Source organism: Theropithecus gelada, chromosome 8, assembly GCF_003255815.1.
Source record: "Theropithecus gelada isolate Dixy chromosome 8, Tgel_1.0, whole genome shotgun sequence".
In the NCBI taxonomy this organism is placed as follows: domain Eukaryota; kingdom Metazoa; phylum Chordata; class Mammalia; order Primates; family Cercopithecidae; genus Theropithecus; species Theropithecus gelada.
This window is the reverse complement of record NC_037676.1, coordinates 143,818,389-143,843,932: the sequence shown is the minus strand read 5'-3', so window position 1 is coordinate 143,843,932 and position 25,544 is coordinate 143,818,389.

Genomic DNA, 25,544 nt, shown 5'->3' with positions numbered 1-25,544 from the left:
CCTGCACTGCATGGCACCAGGACCCTGAGGGAGATGCCCATGTCCATTTTCCCTGCCAGCCGCTCTCCCTTGTCCTCCCCTGGGCATGTGACTTCCAGCTGGCTTCTCCAAAGTCCTGCCTCCCTGTCCTAGTGCCCAAACCCGATGGTGCCCACATACCCCAGTCTGTCAAACTAACAGCAAGGAGCCTCTGAGCCTCGCAGAGGGTCTTCTCCCCACCCCCTGGGAATTACTCTTTGATCAGCCAACTTATCTGATATTGGCTTCTGTATGAGAAGCAGCTGGGAGCCTGGGGAGCCCAAGGCTGCCACTGCAGTGTGGAGAGGCCTCCGTGAGATGCCCAGCCTCTCCACTGATGTACAGCCTAGTACACGTCATCCTCGCTTGGAGCGGCGGGGACGTCGGGTAAGCAAGGGCCTGAAGAACCATCACTAGACCGAAGCTGAAGACCCAGCCATCCCGGCTGTGTCCCCTCTTGCTGGTGGCCTCAGGCCAGTCACTTCCATGCCCTGCGCCTCAGGGTCCCTTGTGTCAAACAGGGCGCCAATGCGGCCTCGGGACTCGGCTGCATGGACTTGCATCCATGCAGGTAAAGCTCCTTGAAGCCAGAAGCTTCTCAGCAAATGCCAAGCTCTCCGCTTGCAGTGAGAGAAGAGCGTGCTCTGTATTTCAATGTCTGCACTGAAGTAACCCAGAGGCAGGCGTTAAAGGGCACCCGCCCTGGGCCCAACTGCTAGGGAGCCCTATTTTTGTGTTCAGTCATGGAACAACTATTGCTCAGGGCCCCATCCTGTGCTAGCTGCACCCGGGGAAAGGGCGATGGCAAGGCCTGGTGCCCGCCTTCAGTAGCTCACGGTGCGGAGCTGGTGGGGGAAGCCCATGACCTCATGAGGAGTCACAGCTCCCAGGATGAGCACCATGCAACACGCCGCGCAGGCAGCCGCGGAGAAGGGTGAGGAATCCTGCTCGGAGCCCTGGCAGGCACCCTGAGAGGTGCCACACGGCTAGGATTTTGAAGTATTAGAAAAGCATGCAGCAAAGCAGTACAGTGGGGGATGAAGGTGGATGGAAGGATGGCCTGGGATGGGGAGCACCTCCTTAGCACAGGTCACACGGGAGGACATGGTGAGCACCCTGCCTGCCCTATCAGAGTCCCTCATGTCCCAGACCATTGTGATTGGTTCAGGTGTGGACATGCCGCCCAGGTTGGGCCAATTAGAGAGAGCTCCCTGGTTGCAGGGAGGGCTTTGTCTCCGGAGTTGGCCCTGGGAAGATGTGGGCTGAAGTGGATGGGGCTGTATTGCTGCCGTGTGGAGCCTGGGAAAGAAGCCAGTCAGGAGGCAAGCAGAGGCCTGGTCCTGATGGCATCATTAGACCCCTGGATCCAGCCATACCTAAATCCCACATCCACATTGGCAGCACATGGGCCCTTCATGAGTTGGGTTCCCTGTCTCTCGAACCCAAATAAAGCACTGTCTGGTTGTGGGGAGGGTGGAGATGGTGTGGCTTCAAGCCTGGCTCTGCCCTGTGGCCATGACCTTTAGCAAACCACTGACCATGCCATCTGTGCTCCATCCTCCCGTCTATGAACAGAGGCTGCTGCTGCCACTCACTACTCTGCAGGGTTAGTGCCCGAGAGGTGAGGCTTCAATGCAATGATTGCTGTGAAAGTGATTTGCTACTTTCTCAACTGTTGATGTTACACGTGATGCTGTGTTTGACTTACTCATTTGTTCTGACCTCTGGAACAGGGAGCCTGACCCGCCTCCATCACCCCAGGAACACACACCTGCAGCCTGGCCTCCATCACCCCAGAGATACACACCTGCACCCTGGCCTCCATCACCCCTGGACACACACCTGCACCCTGACCCGCCTCCATCACCCCAGGAACACACACCTGCCGCCTGGCCTCCATCACCCCAGAGATACACACCTGCACCCTGGCCTCCATCCCCCCTGGATACACACACCTATGGCCTGGCCCACCTCCATCACCCCAGGAACACACACCTGCAGCCTGGCCTCCATCACCCCAGGAACACACACACCTGCACCCTGGCCTCCATCACCCCTGGACACACACACCTGCAGCCTGGCCTCCATCACCACAGGGACACACACCTGCAGCCTGGCCTCCATCAGCCCTGGACACACACACCTGCAGCCTGGCCTCCATTACCCCTGGACACACACACCTGCAGCCTGGCCTCCATCACCCCTGGACACACACACCTGCAGCCTGGCCTCCATCACCGCTAGACACACACACCTGCAGCCTGGCCCACCTCCATCACCCCAGGAACACACACCTGCAGCCTGGCCTCCATCACCCCTGGACACACACCTGCAGCCTGGCCTCCATCACCCCAGGGACACACACCTGCAGCCTGGCCTCCATCACCCCAGGGACACACACCTGCAGCCTGGCCTCCATCACCCCAGGGACACACACCTGCAGCCTGGCCCACCTCCACCACCACAGGGACACATGCATCAGCAGCCTGGTCTGCCTTCCAGAACTCAAACCCGATGGGAACCCATTCAGGCCACGGGGCAGGCTTGAGGACATTTTGGCAGGGAATACCACGGTTCCTGGAGCTAGTCTAGAACTGGTATGAGCTGCAGGTGTGAATGTTTCATTGCCCGACAGCCTTTTTGTGTGGTTCTCAAAAAATGCAGCACCTGTCCCTACCCAAATTTAAGGCATCCCAAAGTGAGCACCCTGGAGTCTTGGAAGCCTCCCCTTGCACCAGATGGTTGTGTTTGCCGTGAGCCACATGTGTTGAGCCTGTTTGGTGCCAGCTGCATGCAGGACGCAGGTACTTGGCGGACCATACAGCCTCTGGCCTCCAGAGACTTCCAGGGGGTTCTGACTGCAGAGCCCTTTGGGAATCCCAGGGTGTGGAGACAAAGGCGCAGATGGAGGCAGGCACCTCTGCCCGGGGGCCTCCTCCACGCCTGCCCTTGCCACTTCCCCGAGCGGCTTTGCTTAACACCTCTTATATGTTGGAGTCTCATGCAAGATTTTCTTCCAGAAAAAGATTTTCACTGCTCTATAAAAAGTTAGAGAAACCATGGATCTGTGTAGACACATGGGATAAAACGGATAAGGCAGATAAAATGGCTGGGACAACGCGGATGAAAGGTGCTGGCCTTGTCGCACCCGTGGGAGGACAGAGGCTGCCGTGGCGAGGGAGGGATCAGAGAGGCCCTGTTGGAGTCCTCTATCCCCATGGCTCGGCACTCGGTAGGTGCTCAGAAGCCGTGTACTGGGTAGATAAGCATTTAAAGAACGACTCTAAAACCACAGAGCAGGGAGCAAGGAATTCCTTTGACGGGGAAGAGGGAGGGCAAGGAGCGTAGTGGGAGAGTCCGCATGGCAGAGACCACTTCATTCCTGAACACGGGGCGCGGGGCACAGGGCACAGCCACCTCACAGCAGCCTGAGGTGAACAATAGGATGCTTCCAAGCAACACAGGAAACCAAGAGCCTGGGGTTCATGACACCTAGGAAATGCCGAAACAGCAAGGGACAAACACACCCCACCCCCCGCAGGTCTCTGGTTCTCCAGACCTGGGGTGCCCCTTCTACAGGCTAACGGGAGGCTCTCATCTCATTCCCAGAGCACCTGAGCTGCCGCAGCCTCGCTCTCCAAGCATCTTTCTTGTGCTCCCCTAAATATGTAAGTGCGCACCTGGCCTGTGCATATGTATTTGTGTGCAGATCATATAACCTCAAGCCAGCATTAGCTTCTAACTAAAAGCACGTGCATGCTGAGGAAAAGATCCGTTGTTACTGACAGTGCATGTAGTTCATATCTCAAATGATTTTTTTAATTATTTGGAATCATTTTGCCCATTTTTCCTGGGAGCTGGTCAATCGTGACATTTTGGGTGGCACCTGCTGGCGGAGCTCTGGTGTTGGGATTGAGAGGAGCATCACCCCCACTGCTCCCGGGCTTGTGGGGGGCTTGCACCCTCTTCAGCCATGGTCTCTGGAGGTGCAGTAGTCAGGCAGACTGGTTTACACGGCAGGAGCAAACAGCACCCCCAAGCCTCAGGAGTTTCAACAACAAAGCTTAGTTTCTCACGCACGCTGTGTGGCCACCAAGGGCTGCAGGAGCCTAGCGCAGTCTCTCCTCCCTGTGGTCATCCAGGAACCCAGCGGAAACAGCAGCCCCATCTCCAACACTGCCATGCGCAGGGGAGGGGAGAGGGAGCCTGGGAGCCACATTCCTGGGAGGGAAGGCACTTCAAATTCCTCCAAGCAGCCCTGGCGACCTCCAGGGACACGTTCCAGGGCATCTGTCCATTCTGTGAGTGTGATGTGAAACACGTCTGGAGAAGTTGGTGAATAAATCCACAGCACTGGGCACTCACCAACTGCAAAAGGCACAGTACACTGGAAGGGGAGAGTGGGTGCTGCTGTCCATTCCTCCGCACTGTGGACCCCACTCTGGGGTGCCCTGGGGTCCACAGTGCACACCCCTCTGACATGAAGCAGGAACAAGGGCCAGGGCACTCCCTGCCTCGATGCTACCATGCAGTTCCACAGTGCACAGAAAAATCACCCTACACAGAAGCTCTCACCTGCTCCCTGCTCTCTGATGGGCGATCCTGCACACCCCCATGACCATGCAACCGACTTGAAGACCACTGCTCCCCGGGGGGGGGGCACACACACTGTGGGAGCTGGGCAGTGAGTCAGGGGGACACACCTCCAACTGAGGCTGCCAGGAACCCTTCGAGCAGCCACTCCCGGGGGGCCATACCTGATGGCTCCCGCCAGCCCCCTGCCCGCTGCCTGGTCAACACCTCTTCATCCAATTAAATGAGAGTCCGGAAACCAGGGACACCGTGGATGCTGAGCCATCCGAGCAGCCTGGGGGACGTGGGCAGTGACCAGCAAACAGTGTGTAATGCTTTCTGCCTGGGCATTCACAGAGCAGGGCTGCGGAGCCACCAGGGCAGCGTGAATAAAGTCTGTCTATAACCATCCTTTCCTTGGGGGTGAGGAGGATGGGAGACCTGGTGGGTGTTGGGGACACAGAGAGCCCAGTTCTTACTAACAAACCACAGCCCTGCCCTTGGAGGAGGAGGGGATCTCCCCAAAGCACCTCCAGACTGAGCGGCACCCCCAGACTGGACCACGCCTGATTCTGTGGGAGGTGCCCCCACCTCGCCTGCCCAGGATCTCAGCTGGAGTTGGGCTATCACAGAGGCGTGCATTCCCAATGTTTGTTTCTAGCCACCTGAAGAGTTTCTTACAACTCAGGGCATTATAACAGAAGAAATGAATTCATCAGGAGCTATTTGATCCACGGCGGAGCAGCAAGCATTGCGGGTTTATAAAGCCATTCATTGTTAGTATGCAGGACTGACTACAAAACAATGAGGAATCGCTTTACTCCACCTCAAGACTGTTGGAAACCATGACAATCGGTTTTGAAAACCTGGAGGTCCTCTTACAATGTCCTCCCGATTCTCTGTCCTCCCTGGAGCCCGTGGAGGTCATCAGACCCATTCCATGAGCCTTGCAGGCCTGTCCAATCCCAGGGCCTGGAAGCCAATGTGGTCAGGAGCAGGATCTCCCCTCCGGGCACACTTGAAGCTGAGCCGAGCCTGCCCCGCGTCACGGCTTCTCGCCGATGATCCCCTGCTCCTGACTCTCACACCGGCTGTTTCCCAGAAAAGGCTGGATCCCTCTATCCTCTGTCCTTGTCCACTCTGGCTCTGCCATGGTCACAGAGGTGAGCTCACGGGTCACCCTGGGCCCCAGGGAGTGGGGGGAGAGCAGCTCCCATGATGCAAACAGCCCAGGGATGGGGGGAGAGCAGCTCCCATGATGAATACAGCCCTGGGCAGGGGGAGAGCAGCTCCCATGATGAATACAGCCCTGGGCAGGGGGAGAGCAGCTCCCATGATGAATACAGTCCCGGGGAGTGGGGGAAGAGCAGCTCCCATGATGCAAACAGCCCAGGGAGTGGGGGGAGAGCAGCTCCCATGATGAATACAGCCCTGAGGAGTGGGGGGAGAGCAGCTCCCATGATGAAAACAATCCCGGGGGAGTGGGGGGAGAGCAGCTCCCATGATGAATACAGCCCTGGGCAGGGGGAGAGCAGCTCCCATGATGCAAACAGCCCCGGGATGGGGGGAGAGCAGCTCCCATGATGAAAACAGCCCTGGGGGAGTGGGGGGAGAGCAGCTCCCATGATGAATACAGCCCTGGGCAGGGGAGAGCAGCTCCCATGATGAATACAGCCCTGGGCAGGGGGAGAGCAGCTCCCATGATGAATACAGCCCTGGGGAGTTGGGGGAGAGCAGCTCCCATGATGAATACAGCCCTGGGCAGGGGGAGAGCAGCTCCCATGATGCAAACAGCCCTGGGATGGGGGGAGAGCAGCTCCCATGATGAAAACAGCCCTGGGGGAGTGGGGGGAGAGCAGCTCCCATGATGCAAACAGCCCTGGGATGGGGGGAGAGCAGCTCCCATGATGAAAACAGCCCTGAGGAGTTGGGGGAGAGCAGCTCCCATGATGAATACAGCCCTGGGGAGTGGGGGGAGAGCAGCTCCCATGATGAATATAGTGCCAGGGAGAGGGGGGAGAGCAGCTCCCATGATGAATATAGTGCCAGGGAGAGGGGGGAGAGCAGCTCCCATGATGAATATAGCCCCAGGGAGTGGGGGGAGAGCAGCTCCCATGATGAATATAGTGCCAGGGAGAGGGGGGAGAGCAGCTCCCATGATGAATACAGCCCCAGGGAGTGGGGGGAGAGCAGCTCCCATGATGAATACAGCCCTAGGCAGGGGGAGAGCAGCTCCCATGATGAATACAGCCCCGGGGAGTGGGGGGAGAGCAGCTCCCATGATGAAAACAGCCCTGAGTGGGGGGTGGCGGGGCAGGGGAGGCCTTTCCTGTCACTCCTTCCTGGCCTCTCTGATGTTGGGTCATCTTGGCCTCTCAACCTGCTGCCACTAAAACAGCTGTTTAGTTCTTGATCAGACTTTGGGGCCCCAAACTGGTTTGATTAAAATATAACACCTCCCTCCCCCTGCTCCAAGGAAGAAGGCCTGAGATTGCTGGCTCCACAAAGCAAACGTCAACCCGTCTCAGGTCCTGCAACATCCCCACGGTGCTTACAAGAGGAAGAGTTCCCATGACCCACAGATAGAAAGGCAGCCCAGAGAGGGGCAGCCACTAGCACACGATCACACAGCTCATGGGGGACACACCCGTCCCCTTCGACTGTGCACACCATGCCTCCACCACTGGAACCAGCAGGTGCCTTCCTTCCATTTGGGATGCAGGGAGCACTCGAGGCAACCGAGAGACAGACGGGGACAGATGTGGGAGTTGAGGTCACCCAGGCCTGCGGTGTCAAGACGCAAGGCTCTGTTCCAGACAGGAAGCAACACTTGGCTAAGACAAGTGGCCAAAATCAGTGACCAAACACACTTAGAGTTATTCAATTCCTAGAAGAACATGGAGGAGCGACTCAGCCAAATCAGATGGAAAATGCATTCATTTGTTCAGCTGCAGAGATTTGGGATCTTATTATGAAATTTTCTGTGGGGAATATGCATGTAGTATGGGGGCCCAGACCCCCCAGCCCTGGCCAAGGAACTACAGACGTCATGAAGACAACACTCTTTCAGCATGGCCACCAAACTCCATGGGTCCCAGCTGAGCCACCAAACTCCATGGGTCTCTACTTTCTCCTCCCAGTCCACTCTCCCCATGGCCTATGGGTCAGGGGAGGGAAAGCCCCTCTTCCAAGTTTCCCCCCACAGGCGAGATCTAGGCTTGCCAGATTCATCAACTAAAATTACAGGAATTCAGATTTTTGAATTTCAGATAAACAATGAATTATTTAGTATAAGTATATCTTGAATACTGGATGGGATATACTTATGTTGGAAAAATATTCATTAATTATCTGAAATTCTAACATGACCGAGCATCCCTCATTTTACCTGGCAACTCTAGAAGGGGCACTAGGGTGATTGTGACTAATTCCAGGCCACTCCCAGGACTGCCATGCTCTCCAAAGCCCTGCCCATGGGGCGAGCTGTCCCTTCTCCCAGGGGTCCCCAGCCCCCAGGCCACAGGCCTGAGCTGCCCGTGGCCTGCTAGGAACCGGGCCCCACAGCAGGAAGTGAGCAGTGGACAAGTGAGCATTACTGCCTGAGCTCTGCCTCCTGTCAGATCAGCGGCATTAGATTCTCATTGGAGCTTGAACCCTGAGCATTACTGCCTGAGCTCCGCCTCCTGTCAGATCAGTGGTATTAGGTTCTCGTTGGAGCTTCAATCCAGATTCTCATTGGAGCTTGAACCCAGATTCTCATTGGAGCTTGAACCCAGTTGTGAATTGTGTGTATGAGGGATCTAGGCTGCTCTCTCCTTATGAAAATCTAATGCCTGATGATCTAAGATGAAACAGTTTCATCCCGAAACCATCCCCCACCCTGTCCATGGAAAAATGATCTTCCACGAAAGTGGTCCCTGGTGCCAAAACGGCTGGGGCTGCTGAACTCTGCTCCCTGCCTCCTGGCTGCTGAGTAGGCTGGGCTGCCTCACGCTCGGCTGGAGACATCTTACTCACAGCTCAGCCTCTCCTTCCTCTCCCCTTTCCAGTCCCAACTCAGAGGACGTCCCCAGGCACATAGCAGGTACTCAGTTACTACCTGTTGGGTTGAGCGGATGAAGAGTCAGATATCAGAACCCAGCTAGCTGTGAAGCTGAGAGCCGGCCAGGAGTAGGGAGGCTGTCCTGGACCCTGGGCACAGCCAGCCCCTCAGTTCCCCGGTTAGCCCGTGGCCCTGGGCGTGGGCACCAGTGTTGCTCACCGGGATGCCTGGCCTCTCCTTGCTCACTGTTCCCTGCCAATGTGCACCAGGAGGGGCTCAGAGGGGAAGGAGTGAGGACAGCACATCAGGGGCCAGGCTTCTGCACCCCAGACACCAGCTCTGTCCCCTCCACCTCTCTCCATCTTCCCCAACAAGTGCCTCCAGGGTGTCCAAAAGCTGCAGCCCTCCAGCTCTCCCTGGCCCCTGCTGGGGTGATGAGTGAGGCTGGGCATCTCCAGTTGAGACAGGGCCACAGGTTGGCTGCAGAGTAGAGATGCCCACATGGGGCCGATCCAAGGCTGGGACGGTAGCAGCAATGCCATGGCCCCGGGCAGCACTTGAAGGTGGCCAGATGCTGGTGGAGCCTGGGGCAGCACTGAGGCTGATGTGGGACCCTCAGGGGTGAGCCACAGCTCTCTCAGCCAGGCCAGTGCAGAGCAAGTGCAGGTTGGAGGACTCCAGCTGGGGACAGTAGGGATGGGGCATTGCGGACGGTACCCAGCAGTTCTCACAGGCCTCCCCACTCTCTCCTTGCTGCCCTCCAGCAGGGTGAGCCCCCCAGATGCGGCTGACAGTGCCACTCCCTGCTCAGACTTCCACGACACCTCCACACCAGTGGGATGCCTTCCCCGAGACAGTGGAGCCCACCTCTCTTCCAGCTGGGCTGAGGGGCCACCCACCGGGGAGGCTAAAGTCCCTACCCAGAAGCACAAGTCACTCGGAGCCCTGAGTTACCTTTCCACCAATGCCAGTTGCTCTGTTTGTAATAAGATGTCAGGCCTCCCACTGCCAGGGAGAAAATCTCATGTTCTGAGCAGCAGGGATCCAGCAGCCCTGGTCTATTTTACGGCTGAGTTGAACGCAACCTGAAAAGGAAGCAGAGACGAGACGATGGGGGCTGAGGAGTGGGCCTGGAGGTCAGGAGGCATCCTTGGAATTTAGGAAGCAGGACAGGTGCAGGCAAGACACAACTCCTGGGCTCAAAGCAACTGATTCACAAACTTTGCTCTTGGAATTCGTGTTAAAACGACATCACTTGCTGGGGCACCTGGATTAAGAGGACAGGCTCTCGGAAGGCAGCAAGCAGTCAGCATGTGACATCAGGAGCATGAGGGGCCCTACTGTGTGCCAGTGTGATAGGGATGCAGGATGAGAGACAGGCGCCATTGGGACCTCTGCATGTCCCCAGACTGCCCCTGGAGCACAAGGAGATGGGGAAGTGCCTGGCAGACGCATCCCCAGGCCCAAACCCCGGCCGCTCTGCAGAGCTCAGCTCTGCCACAGGAGCTGGACTTGGAGTGAGGCCGGTGATGGCAACCACAGGTTGGTGCACACTGGAGTGCTTTAGGCTAGGAAGAGACTGCCAATTTTCTGGTGCCACGTCCTCGTGCAGAGAGGGAGGGTGGGTCTAGACAGCAAGTGATTTTTCTGCTGTCACACACTCAGCCTCTCTGGGACCACCTTCTGACTTGAGCCTTGCGGCCTCTTCAGGGCACCATGGATGGGCAACCAATGCCTTCTGGACACCCCTACCCGGAAGTCCTAAAGTGTCCCAAGCTCAGCACGTCCAAACCCAAACGCAGTGTCTTCACCCACATAGGTTTTGCCATGGTTTTCTATTGCTGTGTAACAGATCGCCCTACACTTAGTGTCTTAAAGCAACATCCTTTTTAGCTCCGGTCTTTCTCACCATGTGAGTTTGGCTGGGCTCTGCTTAGGGTCCCATGGGCCAAAATCAAGGTGTGGTGGGGCCGGACTCCAACCTGGAGACTCCAGGAGGAAGCTTTGCCCAGGCTCACTTGGGCACTAGCAGAATCCAGGTCCCTGAGGTTGCAGGACTGACACCCCTGTTTCCTTGCTGGCGTCTACGGAGGCTGCTCTCTGTCCTAGGGCCCCCATTCCTCCTTGGGTGACCCCTCCACCTGCCAGTCAGCCATGAACACTGCATCCTCCTCAAGCTTCAGTCTCTCTTACTCTCCTGCTGCCTGCCAGAGAGCATTCTCCAAGTAGGGGATCACCAATGACATCGGGTCCCCAGGCCAGTTCAGGCTCTGGTCCCTATCCCAAAGTCAGTTGTGCCTAGAGGGGCCAACAGGGCGAGGTGGGCATGTGTGCACAGGGCACCATGTGCTCCACAGAGCCAGACACAAGACTAAGCCACATGCCGACCATCAAGTCAGCTGCGCAGGTTCAACCTGTGGAAGAAGAAACAAAAAGTCAGAGTGGTGAAGGGGTTTGCCAAGGCCACATGGCCAGGAGATGGCAGGGCCAGATTTGGAGACACTGTTTAATATATGTCTGGGCAACAGTGGCATGACTTGGCACTGTGTTGAGGCATCAAATGAATGATATCTGGGGAGAGGAAGGCAGGCCCTAGGGACAGGTCCTGGAGGGCACCGGGACAGTCTCAGCACATCTCATTGCCAGGCCCTGTGCTCACTGGGGCCACCTCTTCTGTTCTGCAGGGACAGAGCATGGCCCAGGGCAGGAGCAGAGGGAGGAGACAGGCACCGCTGGCGTCCTGGGCTGAGAGGGGTGGGGCCAGGTGTCCAGGACCCGCTGGGGCATCTCTTCACATTGTGACCTTCAGCAGCATCACAAAACTCTTTCATGTTTGAAAATTACAATTGTCACAAATTAGTCATTTGTGAATTATTGAGTGAATTAAAGATAGGCGAATCCTGGCTCTGAAGCCTGGCAAAGCTGCGCAGAGCCTGACTGACGTGCCACTCGGCATCTCTGTTGCTCCTTGCAGGATGGTGTGGTTCCGGCTTAGACCCCCTCTCAGAGCCTGACCTGGCCTCCAGCCCCCTCATGCTGGACTCAGAGCCACTGGCAACCTGGGGACTCGTGGGCACCCATCAGGAGCCACCAGGGATCCCGGCCATCACAGCTATGCCTTGAAACCACCTTCCCCTGGCCCTTGGCTAGAAGAAAAGGAGTGGGTAGGGGAAAGCAGGGACATTTTAAATAAAAACAAAAGAGTTGACATAATTTACAACTCCGGAACAACTAACTTCTCACTGGCATCTGCTCAGCAAATGTAGTCCCAGCTGCTGGGCCTAATTACCGTACCAGCGCAAGAGAGCTGGAGAAATGGGCCTGCTGGTGGGGGCGGCAGGGCAGGGCCCCTGGCCATCACTCCTAGGCATCGGATTCTGTAGGTGCCTAAGAAACGCTTCGGTGACTAACAAACCCCATGCTGTGGCCGGTCTGTACAAACCGCCACCCACGGGCCCTTTCCATCCCTCACTCCGGCCTCCTCCGGGGCAGCCCCGCCTTGGGAAGTAAGCTGGAGCCCCCAGGCTCTATTAACTCCCACCACCTCCCTCCAACCCCCAAGCACAGCCCGGCTTACCCCCAGCCCCCACCCCTGCCATGCGGTCCCAGCAGGCTGTGGTCCATGGAAGTCGCCAAGAGATGCCTGGCAGTAGGTTCTCGGGCTTCAGCTCACAGTGCTGCCACTTTGGAGCTGCTGAACCTCAGAGATGCAGGTCACTCTCTCTGCTTCACCTGTCTTCACCTGGACAATAGAGAGGTACCTGCCGCCGGAATTTCTAGAAGGGTCAGATAGGGAAATGCAGGAAACATCCTAGCATCCCACCTGCTCAAAGGACGTGCTCAGTAGCCCTCGGCCATTATTACCATCACTCCCCCACCCCCCACAGCACGAGCCCCGGCAATGCGGGTGGATCAGAGGACACCACCACTGGTCCCCGCTCCTCATGCAGCTCCCACCGCCCTGGCCACCTAGCCGTCCCTGCCCTGCAGTACCTGTTCCTGCAGCCACTGGACATGGGGTGCAGCCCTGGTGTCCCCAGTGCCCGGGGACAAATTCCCCTCAGCCCCTCTAATCCAGCCAACCTGGGAGCTCATCCTCAGGCATGGCTCATGACCCTGGGTGCCAGCAGTGCCTCCAAGGACTGAAAACCAGCCCTTGGGCATGTGGAAGCCACTTTGCACTAACATGAGGCTGGGACTGAGCTCCACAGGTGTCTCTGGGGACAGGGAACAACAGCCAAGCAGCTGACAGCAATGAAGTGCCTCCTTTCCTATGACGCGCACTTGGGCCGTACCACCTGCAGCCTGGACCCCTCGAAGGCCTGGTGTCTGAGCTCATGGAAGCTGCTGTAATAAGATGTCAAAGCCTGGTGGCCTGCCTGGCAATTAGGGCAGATATGGAGCTTGGACAACCGTGGGAAGGGAAGCAAGCTTATCAACAAGAGAAATTTATTTCGCACAGTTCTGGAGCTGCAAGTCTAAGATCAGGGCGCCAGCAGTCTTGGCGTCTGGTAAGGGCTGCCTCCTGTCCATAGATGGCTGTCTTCTTGCTGTGGCCTCACATGGTGGACAGGGCGAGGCATCTCTCTGGAGTCTCACTGTTTAAGAACGCTGACCCATCATGAGACTCCACCCTCAGGACCTCCTCACCTCCTGAAGGCCCCACCTTCCATCCCATCACCCTGGGGGTTAGGATTTCCATATGGAAATATTAGAGGTACACAAACATTCAGCCCTTAGTGCCCGGCGGAGGCAGGAGCTGCGGGCAAGACCCCACCAGGGCTTCTGTCTTATTCCCACCACGCCTTGCCCCCTGCAGCAGCCCATACTGCCGGTAGAGCTGGGCGTGTTTAGGACTCTTGGAAAGGAAGCCCAGCCTTAGAGAGCCCAGCCGCTGGCCCGGGGCCCAAGCACAGGACCTGCATTCTATATTGGAATTGTGCTTTTCTAGGCTGTCTTTCCAAAGACTGGCGACTTCGTCAAGTTTTCCTACAGTCCCAGGGCCCCCCTGGCCTGAAGCAGGGGCTGCCCAGTGAGAGGGAGGAAGGAGGGAGAAGCCAGTGCCTGATGTTGGGCCTGGATGGCCTCGGGCACAGGGCCATGAGGCTGAGGGCAGCAGCTTAGCCCCAGGCTCACACAGGCGACTCCGTGTTTGACTGCGGCACTGCTCTCTCCCACCTGTCTAGCAGTGGAGAAGAGAAAATAATCCATAGCAGAACGATAAAGCAGCGACGAGCCGTCATCCCAGTGGCTTTTTTTAGTCCAAAAGGCTGGATGGAGGAGGGGGTTGCAGAGTGGAGGGCATAGAGGGCGTCTGAGCCAGCCCGAGAAGCCAGCACCTGAGTGTTATGTCTTAAAGGTGCGTTTATGAAAAGCCATGTCCATTTCCACTTAAATCCCTAGCCTGGGATACCTTCGCCTAGGATTCTATTTTAAAATGTCGAAAGCACTATTTCAGTGCAGAAATCAATAAAATACACCCAAAAAAAAGGGAAAAGGAGCCTACTGGGCAAAACATCTTCCTGCCTCTTAGTACACGCTATTTTTCGAAAACATCAATAGCTGCAGTTTTAAACTTAATTCTGGGATCTGCAGTCCGTCTGTTTAGATATTTTTGTGGCGACGTGGCACCTGCTGTCTTGTCCCGACTACACAATCAGGGTGGGCAAACCGAAGCCAGGCAGGACCTGGCAGCTGCCGCCCGCGCCCCTGAGTAACGGGGTCTCAGCACCCAGGGCCACGGCTCACAGCTCCAGGCCCTCTGAGGTGGGTGGACAGTGGTCTCCAAGTCCACCAGGAAGACATGCACGGTTTTCAGAAATCAGCAAAGTCCTCATTTACCCCCAACTGGGCAACAACCAAGCCGTGGAGAGAATAAACCTCACGTGGCTCCAGTGCCTCTGAAGCTGGAGGCTCGGGAGGCCAGGGCAGGCGGGAAAGGGAGGGGAGAGGCAGAGGGGGGTCAGGGAGGCCCCAGGAGTGGCCCTGAGCACCCCAACACCCCAGCTCCCCCCAGCTCATCAGGATGAACACGTACCCTCCTCCTTGCTCCCTCTCTTAGGCTGACAGTCCCTATACCTTATCAACCTTCTCTTTTCTCCTCTGTCTTCCCTAAGGGCCTGGGAGCTTCACAAAAGTGTCCCTGCACCTACCTGGCAATGTGGGCAGATATGAAGCCTGGACACCCTCAGGAAAGGAAGGAACCCTGCCCTGTGGACTCCATGGGTGACTCTAGAAAAGAGCAGAGCCCTGGAGGAGGAGACTCCAGCCCATGGCCTGGCCCTGCTGCCACCTGTTCGGGGAGACTTAGGCAACTGCTTCTCCCCTCTCTGAGCTAAAGTCTCATTGGGCCAAAATGTCTCCCTAGCATAAATGGAGGTTGAGCCAAACCAGCTCATGGGACGCTCCTTTTTCTCAGATCCAGTTGTCTGCTGGGAGGCTGGAGACCAGGGTGGGCACCAGGCAGACCCCAGCAGCCCTGCCAGCCTTTCTGTGCCTCAGCTCCCACAGACCTCCGTCATCCTGCAGGGGCAGGAGGCAGAGGAACCGGTCCCTGCCTAGAAGCCCTTCGAATCTGCAGCTCACCTGCACTTGGACATGAGGGGCCCAGACCCACTTGACCCTCATCAAGATAAGCATCAGCTCCCATGTGGAAGCACACACAGTACTAGGTGCCCTTCCGGAAGCTTCTAAGGCTTTTGCTGAGGTCACCACCTGCCCTGATGCCCACAGCCTCCCAGCAGGAAGTGGAGAAACATTGAAATTAAGAAGCATCCGGAAAACTATCAGCTGTGCCGTTGCCTCTGCCCACTCCATCCCTAACCCTATCACCCTGCGGGGGTGGGTAGGGAAAAGGAGGGTGGGGCAGGAGGGATGGGGCAGGAGCCGGTCGCTCAGCTAGGCAGGAACACACATGAGCCTCCAGCCTCCACTGCTGCCAGGAAAGAGGGTGGAGAGCAGCCCAGATGCGGATCCTGGACGCCCGGTGTTCAGAAGCTGCCATCTCAGATGCCTGCCCACCTTGAGGCTGTGGCGGAGGAGGCGACTGGCATTACAATCATAACAACAAGGGGACAACGAAAAGCCCTGTTCACTGAGAGAAGCCTCACTGCTGTGATCAGCTCCAGGTAAGCCAGGCCTCCGCGGACCCACTTTACAAAGGGTGACTCCACGGCTTAGGGACACGGCCGCCCGCCCACGGGGGTGAGATAAGGGTGGCGAAGGATCTGAACACGCACAAGCCTGCCATGCCTGCTCCCCAGCCCTGAGGCGCCCCGGTCATGCCCCTTCTGCTCCCCTCCAGGGCACCCCTCACCCCACCTGCTGAAAGGTCCCAAGTGAGGGAGGCCTCTCCTGCCTACCTCCTAGAAACCACCCCAGCCTCCCCGCGCCTCCAGGCTCTGGCTTTCTCCAGGCCCTTCTGGCCGCCTGATTGGAGCTTGCTGCCCCTATTTACTTCTCTGTCTAACCCCATTAGGATGTAATTCCAGAGGGCAGGGCCGGCATCGGTGTCCTTCAAACCCACACTGGCAACAACCGCCTGGCATCCAGGGTGCCCCAAGTGCAGGGGACAGGGCAGCCCTGGATCCAGCCTGTGGAAACTCTCAGCTCAGGACTGGCTGCCCACAGGTCCCCACTCACTCCCTCAAGCCTCAGGACACCGGCCTGGGCTCACCTGCCACCTGGCTGCCCAGCGCTCTTCACCACCTCACTCAGGTGCCCCACGGAGCACACTACAGCCAAGGGCCCAGTGCCTCTGCCCCCGCCTCACTCCAGACCCTCTGGCAGCCTTTCTAGGTAGGTGTGAGGTCCCCCTGCCCGCCTGCCTGTGCACAGCACTGCCAGCTCGGCCCTGCCACAAAGGCCTCTGCCAAGGGAACACCAGCCATGGTCAGGCTGGGCCAGCAAGGTCCAAACAACACCCAGCCTGGCCTCTGGGCTCATTTCTGCCTCCCATGCAGGCGGAGGCCACTCGGGAAAGACCCTGCCCCTCCACAGAAAGGACAGCTGGGGCCCCACAGGATTGTCACCCCGACAGGACACCACGGACCCTCCCCAAGCAGGGGGCACCCCCACACACCCATGCACAGGGCAGCCAGGTCAGGGCCCCTGTCTGCGTGGCCCCCGAGGGCCTCACACAGGAGAGGCCAGCGGCTCTCGGGGAAGGGGGAACCTTCTGGAGGGCAAAGTAGAGGCCCTGGTATGAATGACAGCCGCGGTCCTTGAGCTCCGCGCACTGCCACATGCCTTCAGCTTCTTGGGAATGAGATGGGGATCCAGCAATGTAAGAAAGGATAAAATAAAAAAGATAACACAGCCTGTGATTGGTCTCACCAACCCTCATCGCAGCCTTACAGTATTAAGTGCCCTTTTTTAACGGGGCCGCTGTGGCTTTGAGACTAAGGGTCGTGCCATGGTCACACTGAGCAGGGATTTGGACACTGGACTTTCCCTTCTCCAGCCACCTCTGGCCTCGCTCACCGAGACCCCACCCACACTCTCTCTCTGAGCCTCGCCTGGGCTCATCCCGTCCCTCTTGCGGCCCAGCAGAGGCTGCTCCTTCCAGACCCTTGACCCGTCCTGGGGTCTCTGCCCAGCTTTGAGGGAGCCTGGCCCCTTGAGCCTCTGCCCCGCTCACCCCCAGGGACAGGAAAAGGTGGTCTGATGCAGATCTGGCTCCCTTGGCGGGGGCTGAAGGGTGGCCCTAAAAAAAGATGCGGCAAAACCCTAACCCCTGGAGAGTGTGAAAAACCTTATTTTGGAAAAGGGGCCTTTGCAGAAGTAATTAATTTCAGGATCTTGAGATGAGGAAATCATCGTGGATTATCCAAGAGGGCCCTAAATCCAAGGACAAGCATCCTTAACTGCAGGAGAGGCAGAGGGCGATTTTGGCCGTCTCCTCTAACCATCCCAGCACGCTGTGTGAGCTTCTCTCTAGGGAGAAGAAAACTGAGGGTCAGAGAGGCCAGCATACTTGCCCAAAGACACCCAGCTGTTCAGGGAGAGAACCAAGACTTGAATCCAGGCCTGGGAGGCCACAGAGCCCCTCTTTCCCTGATACCTGCTACCTCTCCAAAAACGCAAAGCCAGATATTGATAGCAGCTGGTTCCTCCTGGCCTGAGCGGGACTTTCACAGAGTCCACCGTGCCCAGCTCCCCCGGAGAGTGCGCCTCAGACCCGCCAAAGAAGAAAGACGCCATGGAGGCCCTGGATCTGGGAGGGCCGACCCAGCCCCCAGCCTGAGGGGAGGTGAGTCCGGAACCCCAGAGACTCTGCTCACCCCCAGCTGCCCGACCTGGAAAAACTGCCAGCTGCTCCATTAGAAGAGATTGGTACCGTCTAGTCGCGTCACCAGCTCACGCTGACACACGTTTACTGGGGACCTGCTATGTGCTGGGCTTGGTGGGGAAACCACACAAATCCCTACGGTCTCCAGAGGAGGCCAAGGCCCCCTCCCCATCATCTCTCACGCCTCTTCTCCTTCTCCAGGGAGCTCGTATTGAGAGCCTGCGATGTGCCAGGCATTATGCCAGGGCCGGGGGCCTCCAGGGACACCGTAGCCTTGAAGGCTCGGGGTTTTGTTCACTAAAACGGTGAGGATAGGGGAACTGAAGGCACAACTGGACCAAGAGAGGGATCGATCTTCCCGGGGGCCAGGGGATTGGAGAGGATGAGAAGACAGAGATAATGTGTCCATTTCACATTCGAGAGCTGGGATCCTCTGACGGCCCAGCTGCGCCTCATGTGAAGTGGCAGAACTTAGGTTCTCACCCATCTCACTGAGGGTTTGTCTCGTGTTCCCTAAGGCTCAAACCCACCTGCTGAGGCTGAGACTTCGGGCATGAGAAGCTATGCCATGGACGGATTCTTTCAGGAGCTACTGGTCACCCTGAGGAGACAGCTGCCCTCCAGCAAGCCACTGTTCAGAATGGGGGTGTGTCCAACATGACCGAGTCAAACCAGACTGTCTCTGAAATTCCCTCGGGCAGATCCACGGTGGCCTCCCTGCACACCCTGTCCATCAACCAGCCCAGCAGGGCAGGAGCTCCCAAGCTGCCCTCTGGCTGCCCCACACCTGTCACAGGACCCTCTAAGCATGGAGAGCTATAAGGCAACACCAGGGCTCTGTGTTCCCAAATCATCTCCACCATTAACACTGCTGGAGTTGCCCTTCGCTCCTCCTGGGTGTTGAGGAAGCAAAAAACCCCAGTGTAACACACACAGGAAAGGTACTATGTTCCCCAGCACCTCCCTCAGCTGACACACTCTCGCTCTCACTCCTGTGCTCTGTCATCCTCTTTCTCCCCTTCTCCCTCCCTCCTCCTTCTCTCTCTCCTCCCTACCTTCCACATAAGTGCCAGCATCAGCTGGGTATCAAAATACCCCATGAAGAAGCTAAGTGTGTATATGTAGATAATATTATATAATATCTGTACACATACATACAGTAACATACTATGTATGACATCTTAGGGACAGCTGGCAAGTAATAACAGGGTGTTACTGCACAGGCTCTTTTTGTGTTGGTGGTGGAAGTGATGAAAGGCAAGTTAGCCCCAAAGTGGGGCTTAGCCAGCAAGGGTTCTTGGCTTCACCCAGGAAGGAATGCAAGGGCCAGCCAGAGGTAGAAGGGAAGCGTTTTCCTGATGCGGCAGCTCAGGTTGCAGCTCCATGGCAGCTCCCGCAGAGCAGGCTCCCTGAAGGCAGAGAGCAGTGGCCCAGGGCAGTTCAGCGGTCACATTTATACCCACTTTTAACTGCCTGCAGATTAAAGGACTGTTCATGTGGAAATGTCCAGGAAAAGGGTGGGAACTTTTGGGTCATTGAGTCATTGCCATGGAAAGGGGTGGTCACTTCACTCCTAGGCACTGCCATGGCAATGGTAAACTGACAGGCACACTGGGGGGCATGTCTCAGGGAAAGCAGCTTCCACCTGCTCCCTGTTTTAACTAGTCCTCAGTTTGGTCCTGCCTCTGGAGTTGAGTCCCACCCCCTACCTCAGAAGGAGGGTAGGGAAAGGCAGAGAAAGATTGTGTTTGTATCCAAACAGACCCAAATAATTCAAACAGCAGTCCTTGATTCAGAAGGACACTCAATGCATATCTGCTCTGAATCATTAAATTTTTCATCTTTACCAAATCATTAAGTGAAAACAAACACATTGCTTGACAAAAACAACAGCTAAGCAGCTAACACACATGTACGTGCTGGGCTCCAGGCAGGTATGATCTCCGTTCATACTCACAGCCTACCAGGTCAGTGCCATCACAACCCCACATTATAGCCAAGGAAACAGGCACAGAGAGACCAGGTCACTCCAGTGCAACCTGTATCCAGGCCCTGGCTCCAGGCTCCACCTTGGGAGGGAGGGGCAAAGGGCAAGCAATGGGGCCAAAGGTCACTGGTGCAGGTATCATGAGACCAGGGGTCACTAATGCAGGTGTCTCAGGGCCAGGAGGTCACTGGTGCAGGTGTCTCAGGGCCAGAGGTCACTGGTGCAGGTGTCTCAGGGCCAGGGGGTCACTGGTGCAGGTGTCTCGGGGCCAGAGGTCACTAATGCAGGTGTCTCGGGGCCAGTGGTCACTGGTGCAGGTGTCTCAGGGCCAGAGGTCACTAATGCAGGTGTCTCAGGGCCAGGGGGTCACTGGCACAGGTGTCTCAGGGCCAAAGTTCACTGGCACAAGTGTCTCAGGGCCAAAGGTCACTAGTGCAGATGTCTCGGGGCCAGGGTTCTGAGGTCCAGATGTGCTATCTCTGCTCTTCTGTAGCAGTGAACTTCCGGTGGCAGTGAGGGGTAGATGGTTGAATAATAGGAGGCCCAGAGAGAGTGAACAGGCTGTCCAGGACCACACAGCTCGGAAGGAGTAGAGCAGGCCTGCTCACACCTGCATGTGTAGAGGGTGCCTGGCTGCAGCCAGGACCAGGACCAAGTCTCCACCACCAGCAGACGCCAGGCCAGGCTGCCCTCCCCTCTCAGGTCAGCCAGCCTCACCTGCCTTTTCCCCACCTGTGCCCCAGAGCCCCCGGCACAACCACTTCCTCCAGCTCAGCTTCAGATTTCTCATCTCGCCCTTAGGCTCCACTGGCAGCCACCATCACGGGCCCGCCCCTGTAGCCAACCCCCAGAGTAATAACGGCGTTCCCTGCTCAGCCAGGTATGTGATCACTGCCTTTGTGTGTTTGATATTAATGTCCATCCCTGGCAGCCGACACCCTCGTCGGGCTCCGCTGCATTCAAAGGGAATTTGCCGCTGGTGGAGAACAAGATAAGATGTGTAAGGCCTGACGTGCTGTGACCTTTCTTTTTCCTCCGAAAACCACTTGCTTAAGAAAAATCTCAGCCATCATAAATCACCATCACTCAGGGGCACGTGGGCCCACGCTGGAAGCTCGGGGGCATTTATCATGGTTTTGGGACGTTGACAGCCTGTTCACTCTCGAGTTTACAAATTGCAGCCCCTTCCCCTCTGCCACCACTCCTCCTTTAACAGAGAAAAGTTATTTAACCAGGATCCCCTTCCCCCTCCAGCCTCTAGGTGACACCTCCTATTTCAAGGCAGCCTCAGACATCACCTCCTCTAGGAAGCCCTCCCTGACTGCCTCCCTAAGACTGAGTTTGTTCATGACAGAGAAATTGGTGCTGTTGACAAGGTCATGGCAAGACTACTTAATGATGATGTTCATTTCTCCAGGATCTGAGCATGCACAAATGGATTTTCTTTCCTTTTGACCAGGCAGCATGCCATAGCCTGCCAATCCCATCCAGCCCACTGTCTGTTTTCATAAATAAAGCTTTATTGAAACAATCATGCATACTCATTTCTATATTGACTGTGACTGCTTTTGCACTACAACGGCAGAATTGAGCAGTTGCACAGAGACCATGTGAGCCATGAAGCCTGAAATGTTTACTATCTGGGCCTTTCCGGAAAAGGCTTGCCAACCCCTACCTTTGACCCTGACTGCCCCCCTCCATGAGTGACTGCTCTCCCTGTGAGCACCTTCCTGTGAGCTGGCACAGAACAAGATGAGGTTCAGAAACGGTCAGAGGACCTCCCAGGGCCGCATAGCAGCGTGTCCTGGAGGCAGAAGGCTGGAACCCAGGCTGAGCTCCCCCAGGCCAGGCCACACTCTGCTCCCCGACACCCCTCCTGGAGGTCTGCATGTTTGACCTTGAAGGCTGAGCTCACACAGAGAAAGACAGCCAGAGACGGGACATCCAGAGGAGGGGACAGCGTGATCATTCCAGTGGAGTCCCCCAAGGCTTGGCAAGCCCAGCCCCACCCAGCCCCACCCAGCCTGCCTCTTCTCACATCCCAGCTTCAGGACCAGCAGCTCACGGGCCTCAGCTGTGTGACCCGGCCACTCATTTCCTGAGACCCCCCACTCTGCCCAGGGGAAGGCTTTCTCAGCCCAGAGTTGATCATGGGGGAGCAACCGACCCCCACCCCTGGCAGCCAGGCCTCATCACAGAGCACCCAAGAAGGGGGACAGAGGAAGCTTCCAGAAACCCAGCTCCAGGCTGCAGGCTCAGAGAGGGAGGAAGCCCCCGAGTGGCACAGCAATGTGGTGGGCAGCTGGGCTGGAGTCCTGGTGGGAACAAGAGGACACAGTTACGGGTCACTGGGGAGAATCTAAGGGAGGAGCCACACAGGGGACATGCGGGGCTAAGGTCCCCAGCAAGGGACACCGAGTCACCTAGAGACTGGCGGTGGCAGGAGCAGGGACCTGCCTGTGGCACAGGAGCAGGGTGGGAGAGCAAGCACTGAGACTCTGCCAGAGCCAGAGGGCAGGGTCGGCAGGGACTGGGGGTCAGGTGAAGGAAGCCACCGCCACACAACCACAGCTGGCATGGCCACAGGAAAAAACCGAAGACCTCTTTCTCTTCCCACCCCCAATCTCCCGCCAGGGCCTCCCAGAGCCAGACCCAACCATGACCTAAGGGCAAGGGAGCCTGGAGGGGCGCAGTTCAAGGGCATGGCCGTGGCAGCGTACCTGTGCTGTGTTCTAAGACTGGCCTTTCGCCCGCCCAGCGGGGCCAGTGAGAGCTCCTGCTGTAGGGATGGAAGAGACGCAGGCTGAGGGGGAGGAGGAAGGAGGCTCTGCAGTGCTCCTGCCTCAGAGGAGAGTCCTCAGGCCGTGGAAGGTGTGAGAAGTACGAGTTCCGAGTCAGGAATAGCCACGAAGTGTGTGGGGGCTGCAACCTCTGAGGCGGTGCCTGCCAGGGAGCCCCAGGCTCGTGCAGCCTGCAGCTGAGGAGCTGAGGTCCGTGGAACTAGCGAGCTCCAGAAGAAGCCCCAGGAAAGTGAGGGCAGGTCAGGCCTGAATTAGGAGGCGAAGATGGGTGGGGAAGAGCCTCCCAGGCTGAAGGAACAGCCTGTGCAGAAGCCCATGTGGGAGACGGCAAACACAGTCAAGAAATAGGAGGCCAGGCGAGGTGGCTCACGCCTGTAATCCCATCTCTTTGGGAGGCCGAGGCAGGAGGATCCCTTGAGGCCAGGAGTTTGGGAGCAGCCTGGGCAACCTGGTGAGACTCTGTCTCTATAAAAAATTTTTTTAATTATCTGGGTTTGGTGGCTTGTGCCTATGGTCCCAGATACTCGGGAGCCCAGGAGGTCAAGGCTGCAGTGAGCTACGATCGCACCACTGCATTCCAGCCTGGGCAACAGGGCATGACGCTGTCTCTAAAGAAGGAGGCAGACAGAGCCAAGGCTACAGGGCTATAGGCACTGAGCATGCAGGGCGTCTCTGCCCCAGCAAGGAGCCCGTCTCTGTCCTATGGGCAGTGGGACCCAGCCCTCTGGCTGCCTGGTGGGGACTGTGTTATGGGAGTCTGGAGCAGGGCTGGGAGACCACACTCACCCACTCTGCCAGAACGCAGAGGTGTGGGGTGATGGATTGCAGGAGCTAAGAAAGAAAGGGGGGAGTTGATGGACAGGTGGAGACCCCCACAAGGCTTCCTCCTTCCCCCACCCAGCCACCATGCCAGGTGTTTTCTGCCGTCTTCAGAGCAGCGTCTCCTGCCAGGGCTGTTCTGTTGCCGGCATCGGAACAGGACGCCATACAGCCAAATACAGCCATTAGAACAAACGCCTCTGAAAGCCTGTGCCCCCCATGCTGATGAAGACAGGAAGCCACTGCCGTGCCCGTGGTTCTGATTGGGGCATGTGGGGAGCCCAGAGAGGCTCCCTCCGGCCTGCCCTAGTGTGCAATCCGCCCCGCCTGGACCACCACGGGATGAGATACCCAGCCCTGGCTAAGGGAGCCTGCGGTCTACGTGTGCGCCTGACACAAAAGCAGGGGTGGTGCAGACAGTCACATGCGCACTCATCCAGTGGGCACCCACTGCGCACCAGTCCTACAGGGGAGCAGAAGGCAGGCCTGGCTCCCACCCCAGGGCCACGGTCGGTCCTGCAGGGGTCAGGCACAGCTGCTCACCAATCAACGTCAAACCTCTGTGGAGGGAGCAGACCTTGGGAGCCACTCTGATGGGACCTGACCCAGCTGAGCAGGGGAGAGGGACTGGGAACAACATGCCATCCGGCAGGAACAGAGCATGCGGAAGGGAGGACGAGGGCCGCAGCTGGAATCAGGGATGCGGCGGTGGCAGAAGCCGGAAGGAGCCTTGTGGACCTACATGAAAGAGTTTTGTCTTTATTCCAAGAGAAAGAGAAGCCACTGAGTGTCTGGGTTTAGGGTTTGGGCTTTTTTTTTTTTTTTTTTTTTTGCCGGGCGGGGGTGTGCTATGATCAGCTTCACAATGTGGAGTGGGAGAGCTATTTAGGGGGAAAAATTGACAAGGCAGGGTGGTGGGTGGGGTGAGGGGAATCCAGACTCCAGGCTCGGATCCTCCGTGGAAGGAGGGCCCTCCCCAGGCTGGAGGGAGAGCAGGGGAGAGACAGAAAGGGAGGGAGGGGGAGAGCAGAGCAGCTTTGACTCAAAGAGCCTGCCTCTCTTTCTCTCAGGGGAGGCACGGGCTAACCTCTTGGGCTGCCAGAGGAGGTCTGCCAGGATGGGAGGCTCCCCCAGGGCTCCCTGACCTTGGGTCCAGGAATCTCCTCCTCCCACTGGACAACCTTTGGGAAGTCCTGAGGCCTGTGTGGAGCCCAGCCAAGCGAGGGGATGCTAACACCCCTCCCCAGCCTCCCCCTGAGTCTTAGATGAGGGCCCAGGTGAGGGGGTGCAGGGGATGCAGGGAATACAGTCCTCAGAAAAGCTGCCTTTGGGGCCAGGACAATGGCAGGCATTCTGCCGGAATCTATTGGTTGGAATTTTCTTAAATGCCTGGAGCTAAGGCCTTTATGAAATCTGCCTGCATATTCATGCAAATAATATGCAAATCACACCACCCCCAGATCAGCTGCAGGGAAGTGTGGCTCTTTGTCCTCCTCCCGAGGGTCAGCTCCGCCCAAGCAGCTGGGCCAGGAGGGACCTTGTCATCTGACCTCACATACCTACAGCTGGGGAAACTGAGGCCAGGGAGAGGGATGGGTGCCCCTAAGATCACCCTGCATGTCTGGGTGGACCGGGGCAGGAAGCCCCCAGGCTAAGTGCTTTCTAGACCCCCTGCTTCATTCTACTTAGGGAAAATGAGCCAGGCTCCCCACTCTGGCAGGGACCCAAACAAACAACATCTAGAATCTCACTGCTGGAAGGAGGCGTCTGCAAGAGGCTCCTAGATGCCTCTGATAAGAAACAGTAATATTTGCCTTAAATCTACTCCCAAGGTACATAGCTAACAATACCCTCCCCAAATCAAAGCCAGCTCCAGAAATAAAGCATCCGCCAGCCCCTGCATAGATTAAATGTCACCACAGAGAAGCGGAGGAAGAAGGATTCTATGTAGAATCAGGCTGAGGGAGCTGGGTGCTAAGGGAGAGAGTGCCTCTCGCTTTCAGATAACCCCTGAAG